Source organism: Diceros bicornis, chromosome 41 (genome assembly GCF_020826845.1).
Source record: "Diceros bicornis minor isolate mBicDic1 chromosome 41, mDicBic1.mat.cur, whole genome shotgun sequence".
NCBI lineage: Eukaryota > Metazoa > Chordata > Mammalia > Perissodactyla > Rhinocerotidae > Diceros > Diceros bicornis.
The window spans coordinates 7,700,071-7,716,831 of record NC_080780.1 but is presented as its reverse complement, the minus strand read 5'-3'; the positions used below and the strand labels follow the sequence as shown (position 1 = coordinate 7,716,831).

General features: G+C 43.7%; 1 long non-coding RNA gene across 1 annotated transcript in view; it reads right to left on the bottom strand.

Moving 5' to 3' along the window:
- Positions 1-16,761, bottom strand: part of LOC131400093 (uncharacterized) — a 59,346-nt gene that overhangs the window by 4,274 nt on the left and 38,311 nt on the right. The gene's annotated exons all lie outside the window — the stretch shown is intronic.

Below are 16,761 nucleotides of genomic sequence, written 5' to 3'. Positions count from 1 at the left end.
TAACAACAATGGGGAATATCCCCAGAAAAGCTATCAATCAGACATTAGGGAAAAAAGCTCTGCTCTTAAAGGGCCCATGCACAAACTCACCCGTTTTGGAAAGCAACCTAAAATCACCAGAAAGAAAGGTGCACAGTCCTTTGCTGTGCACCTGATAGGGTCTAGGTGCATCTTGGTGAGAGGTGAGACCTCTCCAGGGACTGAGACATTGGCAACAACCATTATTGTGACCTAGTACAGGTGTGCTGACGCAGACATTGACAGATGCTATTGGAGTTCTTCCTCTGGCCTGTTGGCCCAGGGTCTGCCCCACCCACTGGAGCACCAATTTAATCCAGCTCAGCCAGGGCAGGCAGCCCACCCTAGGGACTGGCCCCATCCAACAGAAAGCCCTCGGGCAACTTGTGGTCCTACGTAGGCTGGGTGCCTGGATCCTCTGCAGCTGGGTCAGTGAGTCCACCTCTGGGGGCAGGGCACGAGGAGCAGGCGGAGTGTGTGCGGCATTGGTGGAGTGTGTGGGGCCTCTGCAGTGGGGTGACTGGGTCTGCTTCAGGGGTCAGGACATGCACACAGGGCAGGACTGTGTTGATGATGTGTGTGGCCTTGTGGGTGGTGGGCTTGTCAGCTGCAGACTTGTGCTTCTCAAACAGCCATATAGGGGATCGGCCCCACCTTCCAAAGCCTGAAACAATTGGATGCTCCCATGCTTGTGGCCAGCCGAACTCAGCTGCAATCTTGAGAAAGCTGACAAGAGACTTGCAGGCCAGAGGCCTACACAAATTGTAATCCCCTAAGCCTAGCAACCAGCCATGTTGGGGGCCTACTCACTTCACAGAAAAATTGCAATAGGAATGTGCTATTAGACTTTGCAGCCAACTGAGCTGGGGGTCCCCATACCTGATAAAGTGACTGAAGTGTCCACAGCAGCCACACTCAGCTGAGCACTACAACCAGCTGGCTAGGGGGACAGCCTAGCCTCCCTGGGCACCTACAGCAAGAGCAACCCTGCCACAACAGAGAGACACAAGTATCCCTGAGAGGGGTCACTCCTGGAATATTTGGAATTGGTGATGAGAGGGAACTACATTGCTAGGCCTCATAAGCCATCTCTTACATAAGGCCGCCTCTCCAAGATCAGGAGATGTAACTGACCTACCTAATACATAGATATAAGCACAGAGAAAGAGACAAAATGAGGAGGCAAAGGAATATGTCCCAAGTAAGGGAACAGGACAAAACCCCAGAAAAAGAACTAAATGAAACAGAAATAAATAATCTACTCAACAAAGAGTTCAAATAAAAATTCAAAAGGATGCTCACTCATCTTGGGAGAAGAATAGATAAACTCAGTGAGAATGTCAACAAAGAATTGGAAAATATAAAAAAATAACCAATCAGAAATAAAGAATACAATGCTGGAAATGAAAAATTCACTAGAGGGACTCAATAGCAGAGTAGGTGATACAGAACAATGGCTCAGCAAGCTGGATAAAAGACTAGAGGAAATTACCCAAGCTGAACACATAAAAGAAAAAAGAATTAAAAAGAATGAGAACCTCTGGGACAATATCAAGTGTACTGAGATTCATATTATAGGTGTCCCAGAAGGAGATGAGCGAGACAAAGGGGCAGAGAAGAAATATTTGAAGAAATAATAGCTGAAAACTTTCCTAAGCTAAGGAAGGAAACAGACATCCAGGTACAGGAAGTACAGAGAGCACCAAACAAGAGAAACCCAAAGAGGCCTAGACACATTATAATTAAAATGTCCAGAATTAAAGATAAAGAGAGAATCCTAAAAGCTGCAAGAGAGAGGCAACAAGTTACATACAAAGGAAACCCCATAAGGCTATCAGCTGACTTCTCAGCAGAAACCTTACAGCCTAGAAGGGAGTGGCACCATATATTTAAAGTGCTAAAGGAAAAAATCTACAGCCAAGAATACTCTACCTAGCAAGGTTATCATTCAGAATGGATGGGGAGGTAAAGAGTTTCCCAAACAAGAAGAGATTAAAGGAGTTTATTACCAAGAAACCAGACTTACAAGAAATGCTAAAGGGAATTATTTAAGTGGGAAAGAGAAGACCACAAATAGGATTAAGAAAATTATTAAAAAAAAAAGCAATAAAATCACAGGAAAAGGCAAAAATACAGTAAAGATAGAAGATCAACCAAATATGAAGATAATATGAAGGTCAAAAGACAAAAGTACTAAAATTATCTATTTCCATGATAAGAGGGTAACGGATACATACACACAAAAAAAGAGGTTAGATATGATATCAAAAACATAAAATGTGGGAGGAGGTGACTAAAAGAGCAGAGCTTTTAGAAAGAGGTCAAACTAAAGAGACCATCAACTTAATATAATTGCTATATATGTAGGTTATTACATATGAACCTCATGGTAATCACAAACCAGAAACCTATAATAAATACATACAAAATTAAGAGAAAGGAAGCCAAACACAATACTGAAGAAAGCCATCATACCACAAAGGAAGAGAGCAAGAGAAGAAGAAAGGAACAGAGAAGAGCTACTAAAACACCAAAAAAAATGTTAACACAATGGCAATAAGTACATACTTATCAATAGCTACTTTAAATATCAATGGACTAAATGCTCCAATCAAAAGGCATAGGGTGGCTGATTGGATAAAAAAACAAGACGCATATATATGCTGCATACAAGAGACACACTTCAGACCTAAAGACAATCACAAACTGAACATGAAGAGATGGAAAAAGATACGCCAAGCAAATGGAAATGGAAAGAAAGCTGGGGTAGCAATACTCATATCAGACAAAATAGACTTTAAAACAAAAACTGTAAAAAGAGACAAAGAAATGCAACACATGGTAAAGGGAACAATCCAACAAGAGGATATAATACTTGTAAATATCTATGCACCTAACATAGGGGCACTTAAATGTATAAAGCAATTATTAACAGACGTAAAAGAGAAATAGACAGTAACACCGTAATAGTAGGGGACTTGAACACTCCACTTCCCCAATGGATAGATCATCCAAACATAAGACCAATAAGGAAATATTGGCCTTAAAAAGCGTATTAGACCAGATGAACTTAGTCGATATGTACGGAACATTCCACCCAAAAACCAAAGAATACACGTTCTTCTCAAATGCACATGGAACATTCTACAGGATTGATCACATATTAGGCCACAGAACAAGTCTCAATAAATTTAAGAAGACTGAAATAATACGAAACATCTTTTCTAACCACAAAAATATGAAACTAGCAATCAACTACAGGAAGAAAATCAGAAAACCACAAATATGTGGAGGTTAAATAAAAGGCTACTGGACAATGATTGGGTCAATGAAGAAGTCAAAGGAGAAAACCTAAATACCTGGAAACAAATGAAAATATGACATGCCAGAATTTATGAGATGCAGCAAAAGTGGCTCTAAGAGGGAAGTTTACAGCAATACAGGCCTACCTCAACAAACAAGAAAAATCTCAAATAAACAATTTAACAGTGCACCTAAAGGAACTGGAAAAAGAAGAACAAATAAAGCCCAAAATCAGTAGAAGGAAGGAAATAATAAAAATCAGAGCAGAAATAAATGAAATAGAGACTAAACAAACAATAGAAAAAATCAATGAAATTAAGAACTGGTTCTTTGAAAAGATAAACAAAATTAACAAGCCTTTAGCTAGACTCACCAAAAAAAAAAAAAGAGAGAAGTCTCAAATAAATAAAATCAGAAATGAAAGAGGAGAAATTACAACAGATATCTCAGAAATACAAAAGATTATAAGAGAATACTATGAAAAGCTATATGCCAATAAATAGGATAATCTAGAAGAAATGGATAAATTCTTAGAATTATACAACCTTCCAAAACTGAATCAAGAAGAAATAGAGAATTTGAATAGACCAATCACCAGTAAGGAGATCAAAACAGTAATCAAAAACCTCCCCCAAAATAAAAGTCCAGGACCAGATGGCTTCCCTGGTGAATTCTACCAAACATTCAAAGAAGACTTAATACCTATCTTTCTCAAAATCTTCCAAAATTTTGAAGAAGAGGGGAAGCTTCCTAACTCATTCTATGAAGCCAACATTATCCCGATACCAAAAGGAGACAAGGACAACACAAAGATAGAAAATTACAGGCCAATATCACTGATGAACATAGATGCAAAAATACCCAACTAGCAAATAAAATACAATAATACATTAAAAAGATCATCCTCCATGATCAAGTGGGATTTATTCCAGGGATGCAGCGATGGTTCAACATCTGCAAATCAATCAACATGATACACCACATTAATAAATGAAGAATAAAAATCACAAGATCATCTCAATCAATGCAGAGAAAGCATTTGACAAGATAAGGCATCCATTTATGATAAACGTTCTGAATAAAATGAATATAGAAGGAAAGTACCTCAACATAATAAAGGCCATATATGACAAACCCACAGCTAATATCATTCTCAATGGTGAAAAACTGAAAGCTATCCCTCTAAGAACAGGAACAAGACAAGGATGCCCACTCTCACCACTCTTATTTAACATAGTATTGGAAGTCCTAGGCAGAGCAAACAGGCAAGAAAAAGAAATAAAACAGATTCAAATTGGAAAGGAAGAAGTGAAACTGTCACTATTCACAGATGACATGATTTTATATATAGAAAACCCTAAAGAATCCACCAAAACAAACTTTTAGAAATAATAAATGAATATAGTAAAGTTGCAGGATACAAAATCAACATACAAAAATCAGTTGTGTTTCTATACATTAACAATGAAGTAGCAGAAAGAGAAATTAAGAATACAATCCCATTTACAATTGCAACACAAAGAATAAAATACCTAGGAACAACCTTAACCAAAGAGGTGAAAGATCTATACACTGAAAACTATACAACATTGTTGAAAGAAATCGAAGAATACACAAAGAAATGGGAAGGTATTCCATGCTCTAGGATTGGAAGAATTAACATAGTTAAAATGTCTATAGTTCCTAAAGCAATCTACAGTGTCAATGCAATCCCTATCAAAGTTCCAACATCTTTTTTCACAGAAATAGAACCAAGAATCCTAAAATTTATAGAGACAACAAAAGACTCCAAATAGCCAAAGGAATCCTGAGAAAAAAGAACAAAGCTGGAGGTATCACATTCCTGGTTTCAAAATGTACTACAAAGCTATAGTAACCAAAACAGCATGGTACTGCACAAAAACAGACACACAGATCAATGGAACAGAATCAATAGCCCAGAAATAAACCCACATGTCTACAGACAGCTAATTTTCGACAAGGAAGCCAAGAACATACAATGGAAAACTGAAAATCTCTTCAATAAATGGTGTTGGGAAAACTGCACAGGCACATGAAAAAAATGAAAGCAGACCATTATCTTACACCTTACACAAAAATTAACTCAAAATGGATTAAAGGCTTCAATGTAAGACCTGAAACCATGAAACTTCTAGAAGAAAACATAGGCAGTACGCTCTTCGACATCAGTCTTAGCAGCATATCTTCAAGTACCATGCCTCACTGGGCAAGGGGAACAACAGAAAAAATAAACAAATGGGACTACAAACTAAAAGCCTTCTGCACAGCAAAGGAAACCATCAGCAAAACAAAAAGGCAACCTAACAATTAGGAGAAAATAATTGCAAACCTTATATCTGATAAGGGGTTAATATCCAAAATATATAAAGAATTCATATATCTCAACAACAAAAAAACTAACAACCCAATTAAAAAATGGGGAAAAGATCTGAACAAACATTTCTCCAAAGAATAAATACAGATTGCCAACAGGCACATGAAAAGATGTTCAACATCATTAACTATCAGGGAAATGCAAATCAAAACTACAATGAGATATCACCTCACTCCGGTCAGAATAGCTATAATTAACAATACAGGAAACAACAAGTGTTGGAGAGAATGTGGAGAGAAGGGAACTCTCATACATTGCTGGTGGGAGTGCAAACTGGTGCAGCCACTATGGAAAACAGTATGGAGATTCCGCAAAAAATTAAGAATAGAACTACAATACCATCCAGCTATTCCACTGCTGGGTATTTATCCAAAGAAAATGAAAACATGAATGTGTAAAGATACACGCACCCCTGTGTTCATTTCAGCATTATTCACAATAGCCAAGACTTGGAAACAACCTAAGTGCCCATCAAGGGACGAATGGATAAAGAAGATGTTGTGTATATACACAATGGAATACTACTCAGCCATAAAAAAGATGAAATCTAGCCATTTGTGACAACATGGATGGACCTTGAGGGTAAGCGAAATAAGTCAGAGGTGTAAAGTCAAATACTGTATTATCTCACTCATAAGTAGAAGATAAAAACAACAACAAACAAACACATAGAGACAGAGACTGGATTGGTGGTCAGCAGAGGGGAAGGGGAGAAGGAGGAGGGCGAAAGGAGTGATTAGGCACATGTGTGTGGTGATGGATTGTAAATAGTCTTTGGGTGGTGAACATGATGTAATCTACACAGAAATGGAAATATAATGATGTACACCTGAAATTTATATAATATTATAAACCAATGTTTACTGCAATTAAAAAAAAATCTTATTGAGGCCGGCCCCGTGGCTTAGTGGTTAAGTGCGCGCTCGGCTACTGGCAGCCCGGGTTCGGATCCCGGGCACGCCCCGACGCACCGCTTCTCCGGCCGTGCTGAGGCCGGGTCCCACATACAGCAACTAGAAAGATGTGCAGCTATGACATACAACTATCTACTGGGGCTTTGGGGGAAAAAAACGAGAAGGATTGGCAATAGATGTTAGCTCAGAGCCAGTCTTCCTCAGCAAAAAGAGGAGGATTAGCATGGATGTTAGCTCAGGGCTGATCTTCCTCACAAAAAAAAAAAAAAATCTTATCAACCAAAAAATAACAATAATAATAATAAAATGTCCCTATTTCCTGCAAAGACACGTGCCGGTCAACTCTGAGCTTGGTATTAGAATTCAGCCCACCAGGCTTCGGGACCTCTGAGCTGTCCTCCTCACTCCCCAGGCTACCGTCGTCAGAGAGCAAGCTTCAGGCACACTTGGAAGAGCGGCCGTGCGTCCAGCATCATCATCTTCAGCTTCATGGACAAGCATCTTCCTTCACAGGACAAGCATCGTCACTGAAGATGAGGGACACGCACTGCAAAGCTGACGCTTTCTGCTCCGTGTTTACGATTTCCACAGCTTTGTATGATGCAGCCCTAGCTTCGGATTTACAGGTCAGACTTACTGTGGCCCTAGATACAGTGGTAGGTACCGCAGCATCAGTACAGGAAGTTGCTAGTTCCTATGCTCAGAGACAACTGCACATGCTTCTTCCAGCTTACAGTCCATTTTATGTCTATTAGTCCTCGTAATTGCTAGATTTTTTCCCATAATATTTTGAACTTAGCAGCACTGGACAAACAAAAATTAATGATTCAAAAAGACAATTGGACACAGGCTCCTGGAGCTCTGAAGCTCAGGAGAGGCTCTGGGCTGGCCAGGTGCATATCACCTGTTTAAGTACATCACTTGTTTATACCTGTGGGAAAGGTTAGGATCTCTCAGGGAGTGAGAACAGAGAAGGGCAGGGGTCCACGGACAGGGCCCTGAGGTTGCTAATGTTTAGAGGTCAGGAAGAGGAGAAAGACTGAGAAGAGACAGCCTGTGAAGTAGGAGGAAAAAAAATTAATGATTCTTTTTCATAATTTTTAGCTGTGAACCCAGCCTTGTGAACCCTCTTGTTGATCTCAAGGTCTCCATCCCAGCCATGATCTCTGCTAACTGTAATGTAGGCTCCTCTCCTCACACCAAGACTCACATCTCATTATAACTGATCACATAGCAGGCTTTGCTTCTGGTTTCTGGTGCCTTCTCTCATCTTCTAATGGGTTTTTTCTGATCCTCAGAGTGTCCACAAACTGGAAAATGCTCTCCCAGGAAGCACTAGCTTTTACTATTCCTTTTGTGTATGCTCTGCTTATCTGCAGCCATGCTAATTTAAGTACCTGACAGCCCCACACACATATACACACATGCACACACACCCTTGCATGCGCACACTTACACATGCACCCACATACACATGGACACACCTGCACACGCACACACACCCAATCCACGCTTACATAGACCAACACTTTTGAGTGCATGATTGCTCTGGGTCAGTTTCCTTCTCTGCCAAAGATGTCAATGCCTGTCCTAGGAGACCAAGGGGAGGTTCCCGTGAGATGAAGAAGTAAACCCCTAACACAGTGTCTCTGTTACAGCAGGCACTCAGTTAGCTCTTTTTTTATATACTGTTCACTGTTTTCAACTTCAACTACACAACCTACAGAGTTCAGGGAACCATCAAACTTACTCTCAAAATCTCCCTCATTAAGCCTCATCATCAGACATCTCTTTATTTCCTCATTCTCATTATGCACACGCTGAACTAAAAATAACATCAATCAAAGAAAACAGAACAGGCCAGGAAGAGACATTTGCTGTACAGTGTGCTACCACAGGCAAAATTTAATTCAAAAACAAAAGCAGATGGATACAGTAATTGGGAAAGCTGACAGCACACCTTTTGTTAAGTTCACTTCACAGTGAGCAATTATCTGGATATATATAGACTGAGATGAAACACTGCATGGGGCCTGAAACTCCTTTAACAAACTGCAATGGAGCCTCCTTGCACCACGTGTCATTACTCTGAAATTGATTGCATAAATGCTGGTCATATAATTTCCTCCAAAACAGAATGGCCATATGGGAATTAAGTAATATATAAATGAAGATTGACATTAGTCCTGAAAGAAGTTTCAAGAAATAAACCTTTCATTTGGTAGGCTAGGCTTCCAACAATTTTCAGTGGTTAGGAGGTAGGCAAGAAGGATCAGCTCTCCAAAAATACTTCTCTACCTGCTCAATGATGCATTCAACCTCTTTGTCAGATCCCTCCAAATCATCCTGCTCTGATTTGCAATGCTTGTACCGGGGGCTCTGCTAGTGAGTTTGTTGGTGGTTGCTATGAACTGAATGTTTGTGTTCACCTTAAATTCGTATATTGAAACCCTAATCTCCAATGTGATGGCATTAGGAGGTGAGGTCTTTGGCGGTAATTAGATCATGAGAGTGGAGCCCTCATGACTGGAATTAACGCCCTTATAAGAAGAGACATGAGAAAGCTGCGCCTCTGTCTCCCTCTCTCTCTTTATCATTCCCTCCTCCTTTCTCTCTCTCTCCCTCCCTTCCTCCATCTTGATCTCCATGTCTTTCTCCCTCTCTTTCTGCTCCCACCATGTGAGGATACAGCCAAAAGGTGGTTGTCTACAAGCCAGGAAGAAAGATCTCACCAGTAACAAAATCTGCCGGCACCTTCATCTCAGACTCCCCATCCTCCAGAACTGTGAGAAATAAATGTCTATTCTTTAAGCCACCCAGTCTGTAGTGTCTTGTTATGGCAGCCTGAGCTGACTTAAGACAGTGGTCTATGGGGCATAATTTTGTGTCTTCATTTTCTGCATCCCCACACAAACCAGTCAGCCTCCTCTGCCCTTTCCATCCACTGCCCAGGCCCACACAGGCCGATCACAACATCACTCAGGTGGAGGTAGGCAGAAGAGTCCCAGGTGTTCAACAGGTGACTAACTCCCTGGAAGTTGGGCAGGAGGATCATTTAGAAGAAGACACAAAATGGGGTGACTGTATGAGACATGGCTGGCCCTGGGAGGTGATGGAGTGAGGAGAAGCAGCCAGCAGAAGAGCAGAAGGTAATGCATCTTTCAGCCAGATTGAGGCAGACCAGTCAAGAGCAAGCTGGGCTTCCTGAGCACAGAGCACAATTGGAAGTTGGTCACATTGTCAAGAAGCCTGGAGATGTGGGGGAAGTCAGAGTGTTACTTGCTCATCTTGGATTTTGATTTTGTTACAAAGCTGCTGAAAGCCTATATATTTTATAACTTAAACTCACTACAAATATATTAAAACTAGTCATCACGCAAATGCACCATACATGCCATCCGGGCAGACACTGGCATGGTTTTGTCTCTAAACCAAGCTCCTAGCACAGAGCCTGGCACGTAGGAGGACCTGAATGCACTGTATGAGCACATGAGTAAATCATCATGCATTTAAAAAGTCAGACACCATTATTTTCCTCTGGGCTCTGTGAAATAGTACAAAACACAGTAGAAAAATGGAACTTTAAGCCAATCTATGGTTGAATGGCGACCATCTCCTTATGACCACTTCTTCCTCTTGGGTGTTTTCAGCTCCATCCTCAATAATCTGTGATGGATTTTCCTGTGTCAACACCTAGCTCACTGGTCGATAATATTCCTACTCATGAAACCATTTGGGAAATCCCTGAGAATTTTGAGTAACACCACGTAATTTTGGTCCTTTCCCTTTGGAAGTAGATTGAAACCGTAATTGTTTTTATTCTTTTTAAGTGGCGTCAAGAGCTATGTGGCACTTTTTCATAAAATAGACCAATAGTAGGAAAAAAGAAAATGTAACACAAGGGAGTTTTCTTATTAAAGTCTTTTTGAAGCTGTAACGGTGTATTTCCTGTGTTTCTTCTAGACAAGACGAGAAAAAGAACCTTGCCCCTCCAGGCCTCATGTGAGGAATGGGAGTTTTAAGGAAGGTGACCCACGGGTCCACTCCATCTGCCTGAAGGAGGAAGACAAAGGGAGTCAGAGCACTTCCTCCCACCTTTTGACACAGTTTTCTAGTTCTCCTCACAGAGCTTAAATTGGCGGAAGGCCCAACCCTTGATGTCCAGTCCTTCAGCCAATGAACAGGAGAGTGTGTGGTTGTGCAAAAAAAATCCCACCCTAGGCACAAGGCCAGAAGGTGTCTATGCAGTCCCGGAATTGTGCTTGGCATCGGCTCAGGGAATAGAGGGGCAGCAAGAGCCCTAATTGAGCTCTGTCTCTTGGTTTCCAGAAACCTCTTATTTCCTTCAAAATACTTCCTCCCTAATCCAACTGATCATCACCATCTGCATCCCACCACTGAAGCCCAAGCCCTCATCTTCTCTCACCTGGACTATTGAAATAGGGCCACAAGGGTCTCCTGAAGTCAGTTATGCGTGCTGCAAGCAGAGATATCATTTAGAGACATAGTCCAGATCTCGTCGCTTGTCTGCTCAATCCTCCTTTGTCTTTCCATCTAACTTACAGCGAAAGCAAAGTCCCTCCCTTAGCCTTCAGGGCTCTGCAGAATCTGCCTTTCCCAAGACCCCACGGGCTTTTTTCTATCTCCAGCGAGCCCCCTTGCTTCCTATGTTGCCCACTGCACTGGTCTTTCAGTGCCTCCCACAGACCAACATCAGCCCTGCTGGAAGGCCTGAACACTTGCTGTCCCTCTCCAACACTCTCAGCCACGCATCCACACAGCTTCTCCCTCACTGCTTTCGGGTCTCTGTTCAAACCTTGTCAGAGAGCCCATCCTTGGCCATCCTTCTGGAGGCCACACCCCTCACTGTAACCCTCCCCACTATTACCCTGATTATCCTCCATCTTAGCACTTACCACTACCTGACACACACACTCCCTGAAAGAGAGCATTTTATGGTTCATTGTCTGATCCCCCGCAGTACTGCCTGGAACGTGGTACATGCTGAATAAATGCTGGGAGAAGGCAGGGAAGGTGAGAGAGCAGAAGGTAGCTGGAGATAATTTGCAATTGCCTGCCCAGGCTGCCAAGGGTTTGTCCCTTGTGTGGTTAAGTTACTCAGCTCTTTACTCAATTTTGCGAGCTACTCAGTAGCCTTCCATTGATTTTTTTAAAACAAAACCAGAGCCCATTTATGTGACTTGCAACCACAGAGCCCTGAACGACACATAGCCCCTAAGTGTTCTCCTCTCCGAAGCAAGCACCCTGTCGCATCCATCATTCCCCCCAGCACATGCTTTCTTGTCACCTTGCGCATCTCAGCATCTCTCATCAAGTAATGATCCAGGCCCTTCCATCAACTGACTAAATCACCTTGGCAATCCCCCCAATGTTTCTGGATCTCAGCTCATCTTCAGTCCTGTGGAGATTTCCATAATCTCCCTCCTCTTGTTGTTCTCTTGGAGTTTATGAACACATCTAGTGAAATAAGATGTGAATAGAGAGACATTTTCATAAAGATAAAGTATTATAAAGTGCAGGTGATCATAGCTTTCATGTAAGAAAGGAGAAAAAGAGAAACAGTAAGAGAACCACAGTGGTAATTTGATTGGGATCAGTTAGATGGAATTTTCCACCTTACAGCTCTGTTTACACGAGCACACTGAAAGGCCTTCCTTTTGTCATTTATCTAAATTTTTAACATTTATACAAGACCTTAAGTCTACAATTTAAAGGCTTCATATAAAGGTTAGGAGCGTTCTTGGAGGAAACTGACACATTTTATCACGTTTCCTTTCAGGGCTTACTAGACAGAAGCCAATGAGGACCGGAGGATGTTTGTCTCCAGGTCATCAGTATGAAAATGTCCGTGCACCTTCAACTTAGTAGCACTTCACTTACTGAAATAATTAGTGGATTATCGTCGTTTTATTTTGTACAACAGTTCCTAAGTGATCCTACCATATACCATACCCACAAACGGTTTCTATCAAATGTGGACACAATGTCATCCATCATGAACCTTGACTGCTCACAAAAATGACGTGTTTTGAACAGCATGCCTTCAGCATGCTTGACCCTAAAAACAGAAGTGGGGGAGGGGCTCTTGTTATTGGAAGAGGCTCTGAAAGGGAAAGGTGGGTCTAGCACCTATCGCCCCTCCCCCTGGTCCTACCTGGGCTGTAAGTTAAAAAAAAAAAATTGCTCTCTGGACTTATTTATTAAGGGTGAATTTGACTAGAGATCACATGATATTGATCCTCTTGACCAAGAGTTGGCTCCTTGCTCTATATAGAAAGCCAAGGGGTCAGTATTGACCCCAGGGCATCAAGTGAGCTGAACAGTGAAACACACATACCTGGATGGCCTCTCAGCTGTCCAGGGCTGCAGCCACCTCCCAGTCAGAAGGCAGGTTCCTCCTGAGCCCCTATCTTCCAAAACTACATAATAAGTGGGGAGGTTTGGTAGGGGGAGGGATTTATCTGTCATTGGCCCTCATGCTATATCTTGCTGAGGGTTGATGATTTAGACACCAGATCTTTTCCTGGTCAGATTTTAGGAGGTGTGCCACCAAAGTTCAAGGAAAAAGAGAAATAAGAATATCCTGCACCATAAATCTCTTACACACAAACATTAAACGTGTTCTACCTTTCTTTAAAGCAAAAAAGAAATGTGTTATATAATAACAAAAAGAACTTGGAGAAATACCCTCTATGTAAATCTCCAAAGCAAAGGAAATTGTCTTCCAGAGTAGGGTTTTCAATTCCCAGGAGGAATTGACTGTTGCTTCCCAGGAGGGAAACACAGGGGAGTGGAGCAGCTAGTCCAGGGCCCAGAAGGCCTGGTAAACTGATGTTGAAGCAAAATGATGTTCATTAAAGGTTGTTCAGGTAAAGAAACAATTCTCCCTTCAGATGCTCTCTCAGTGTCTCCCGACTCCCCCTAACGTGGGCTGCAGTTAGCTCATGGAATGTAGCGGCTGGTTGGAGCTGTGTTTGGCAGCTGAAGGCAGCTCAGTCAAATTAAAGAGATGCATTTAACAATTCAATGAACAGAACGGCACTTGCAGCCAACCAGGGAATTAGTGGGAAGCCAGTGGATTTGAACAGGCCCCAGCCTCCCCCACACGGCTGGAGGGACCTGAAAAAGCCAAATCTTCCCTGGAAATGACTGGCCACAGTCCCTGCACATGTCTCCCAGATACCTGGCATGCTGCCAACCTGCCATCAGAATGCTCCTGTCACACTGGGCCCAGCCAACAGACACCCAGCAGTGGGCCACGGAAGACAAGAGGCACCTAGAAATCAAAGTCCTGTTTTGGTTTCAGAATTATCTTCGTAGAATACTCTGGACATATTGACAGCAGGTTGATGGCCTTCCTTGGAAGAATCAGAGTCACTAGCTTTGTGGAAGCATAGGCTCTGAGAGTGTGAGAGAACCAGGAGGCATCCGTCACTGGTCTGTAAGCTGCCTGCCTCTCCAGCATCCACCCCAAGAGCCGAGGCACCACCACAGTCTTGTCTGCCTGTTCTGTAAAATTCTTTACAAGCGTCTTCCTACAGCTTTGGTGACACAGCTGAGGGGGCCCTCTTTCCTACTCGATGATCACAAATTTTAGCTTTGCATTGTCCCCCTCCCACAATTCCTGTCACTCACATGTCACCAAATGTTGGCAGAGGAAAGGAGCCGAGGGGAGGGGCAAAGAAGCACTAATGGGACTCAGGTGCAGGTGGGCAAGCCGGCCTTGCCCATTGGGAGGGCAGAGGCAGAGGAGCAGGGGGCTTGGGAGAAAGTGGAGGCCCCCATGGTGGGGTCCCCAGAGCCACCCAGTCTAGGTCTGAGCCCACAGGCAGACGGGACAGAGGAAGAAGCAGAAAGGCAGTTCCTTGACCAGCTCCAGGGGACAGCGTGTATCACAGCCCTGGAGAGAGGCACACGCTCTGCTTCTGAGAGGTCCCAGCAGCTTCGAGGCCCACCGAGCACTGGCCACACTGACCACCAGTCCAGCCCCCATGGCCCTGTGGAGACGGCAGTGGTCACATGATGGCACCAAAGGGCTGGGCTTTGCTTGGGAACATCTATGGGACACCTATGAGACACCTCTGAAGACTGTGGACGACAAACGGGACAGGGGTCGAATGGGGAGGGGACTAGGTCAGCTGTGACCAAGTGTGAGTCTGTGAATCCGCCCTCCTCGTAGGCAGGCAACTTAGGGAAATCCACACGATACCGCCTGGTCTTCAGGGTCAGGCCTTGATAACGGTGTCCCTCACTTCTTGTTGTTTGTTGGTTTTATTCTACCTTTGGGAGAAGAACAGGCGCCAAACTGATTTAAAACCCTGTCAGACCCTGTGCTGTTAGCCGCAGGACATGTCTGCAGACAGCCTTAGACTCAGAGGCTCCCACCTCTTTAACCACCTGTCTGCAGGCTGCCTCTGTGTGTCTGTCACCAGCGCAGTGGAAGCCCTTTCTAACATGCTTCACTACGCCGGGTCACCGATTTCGCAATTTCATTTTTTCTCGATTTTCAGAGCTACTTTCCTCCCCCTGAAACAAGCCTGGTTCTTTGCAAAATGATCTCTCTTTCCTGTCATTCCAGTCCTGTGTGTCATTCCCCAATTCTCACTGGTCCCTCTGTGACGGGGTTCTGATGGGCATCACTGCTCAGCATAGCCCTTTATTCTCCTGGGCACCTGCATTTCCACCAGCATGAACTGAAAGTCTGTCCAAGCCTCCCACTGGGAGAACCCAACAATCTTCACCTGCCCCTAGAAAAACTGCTTACCTCCAAAGTTTCCATTTCTTATTTGTAGAACCAGGGAATTCCGCTCAGTGATCCTCCAGCCAAAATTCTGTGGACTCATGGCCCACCTTATGGAAAAGACGTTCTAACAGTTTCTGCCCTCCTTCCGATTTCAGCAAGCCTGCCACACAGGCGACACTGTCCCTTACTTCACCTGCCAGATTTCAACTCCCAACCCCACCTGCCCGGGCTAAACCGAAGTTGGTGACTTGGTGACTCCCGTCACAAAAGGACAGAGAGAAGAGATGCTTCTGCGAGCGGTGCCAGCTAAAACATGGTGCTCGCTGAAAGGCTGCCAACCGCATGAAGGAGAATTTGAGGCTATCTCTGGCACCCTCGCCGGGGGCTCGCTGGTGGCAACACAATACTCTTCTAGTCCCAGAACAAACCTGCCCTGTGCCATCTCATAGTGGCTGCCACGTCGGCTCCTTCACAGACCTCTTCACAATGTTCAGTGACTCACTGTGCTTCATGCCAAGGGACCACAAAGTGCCCACCTCCAGTGGCCAGAAAACTTTACCGAAGAAAACATCTAGACATTCCAACAAAAGTAGATGGAAAGAGGTAAGCAGAAATATTTACCCAATTTCCTTTAACATGAAACATTTTAATTTCCTTCCACTTCAGAGGGAAAGGCCCTCAAGAACCACAGTCAAGTTCTGTGTGCGGCTCCCCCACGAGCCGCCTTCTCTCTCCTCTGGGTCTCTCTCCCATATTCCTCGGGGATTCACGTGGCACGAGATTGTAGTGACACTGGGAGAGTTGCTGAGGAGGTGAGAGATGTAGCCGCAGGACAATACAGTGTCTGGATGCCTGTGTTTCTGCCATGCCCAGGTTTACTGAAGCCTTCACTGCGCACCGGCACGCATCTCGGTGCCTCAGAAAAGAAGCACGTCACAGAGAATGAATGACTGCTACGAAGGAGGCTGGACTGCTCCTCTGTGCCATACAAGGTCTGCAGTCTATTTGCAGCTGTGCCTATCAAGAGCGCATTAGCTCTGAAGAAGGCTTCTCCACCCGTGTTCCCAGCCAGGGCTTTCCGGAGAGACGGCTGCTGTGTGGCGTTCACGGCCTTGGCCTCAGCTTCCCTTTCTTCTACGCTCACACGTTTCCATTCGCCCTGCGTCCCGTCCGCTGGCTTTGGCTCTTTTTAGCCAAAGAGTAGACAGCATAACATTTTCCTCTTTTGGTTGAAGATCCCCCATGGTCACATAGCCTGTGCTTCCACATCTTTTTTTTTTTACTTTATTACTGGCATTTAATTCAAGGCTTTTGTGAGGCCTTTTGACATCCCCGCCCCCTCAAGTTTTCCATGCCCCTTACAAGGT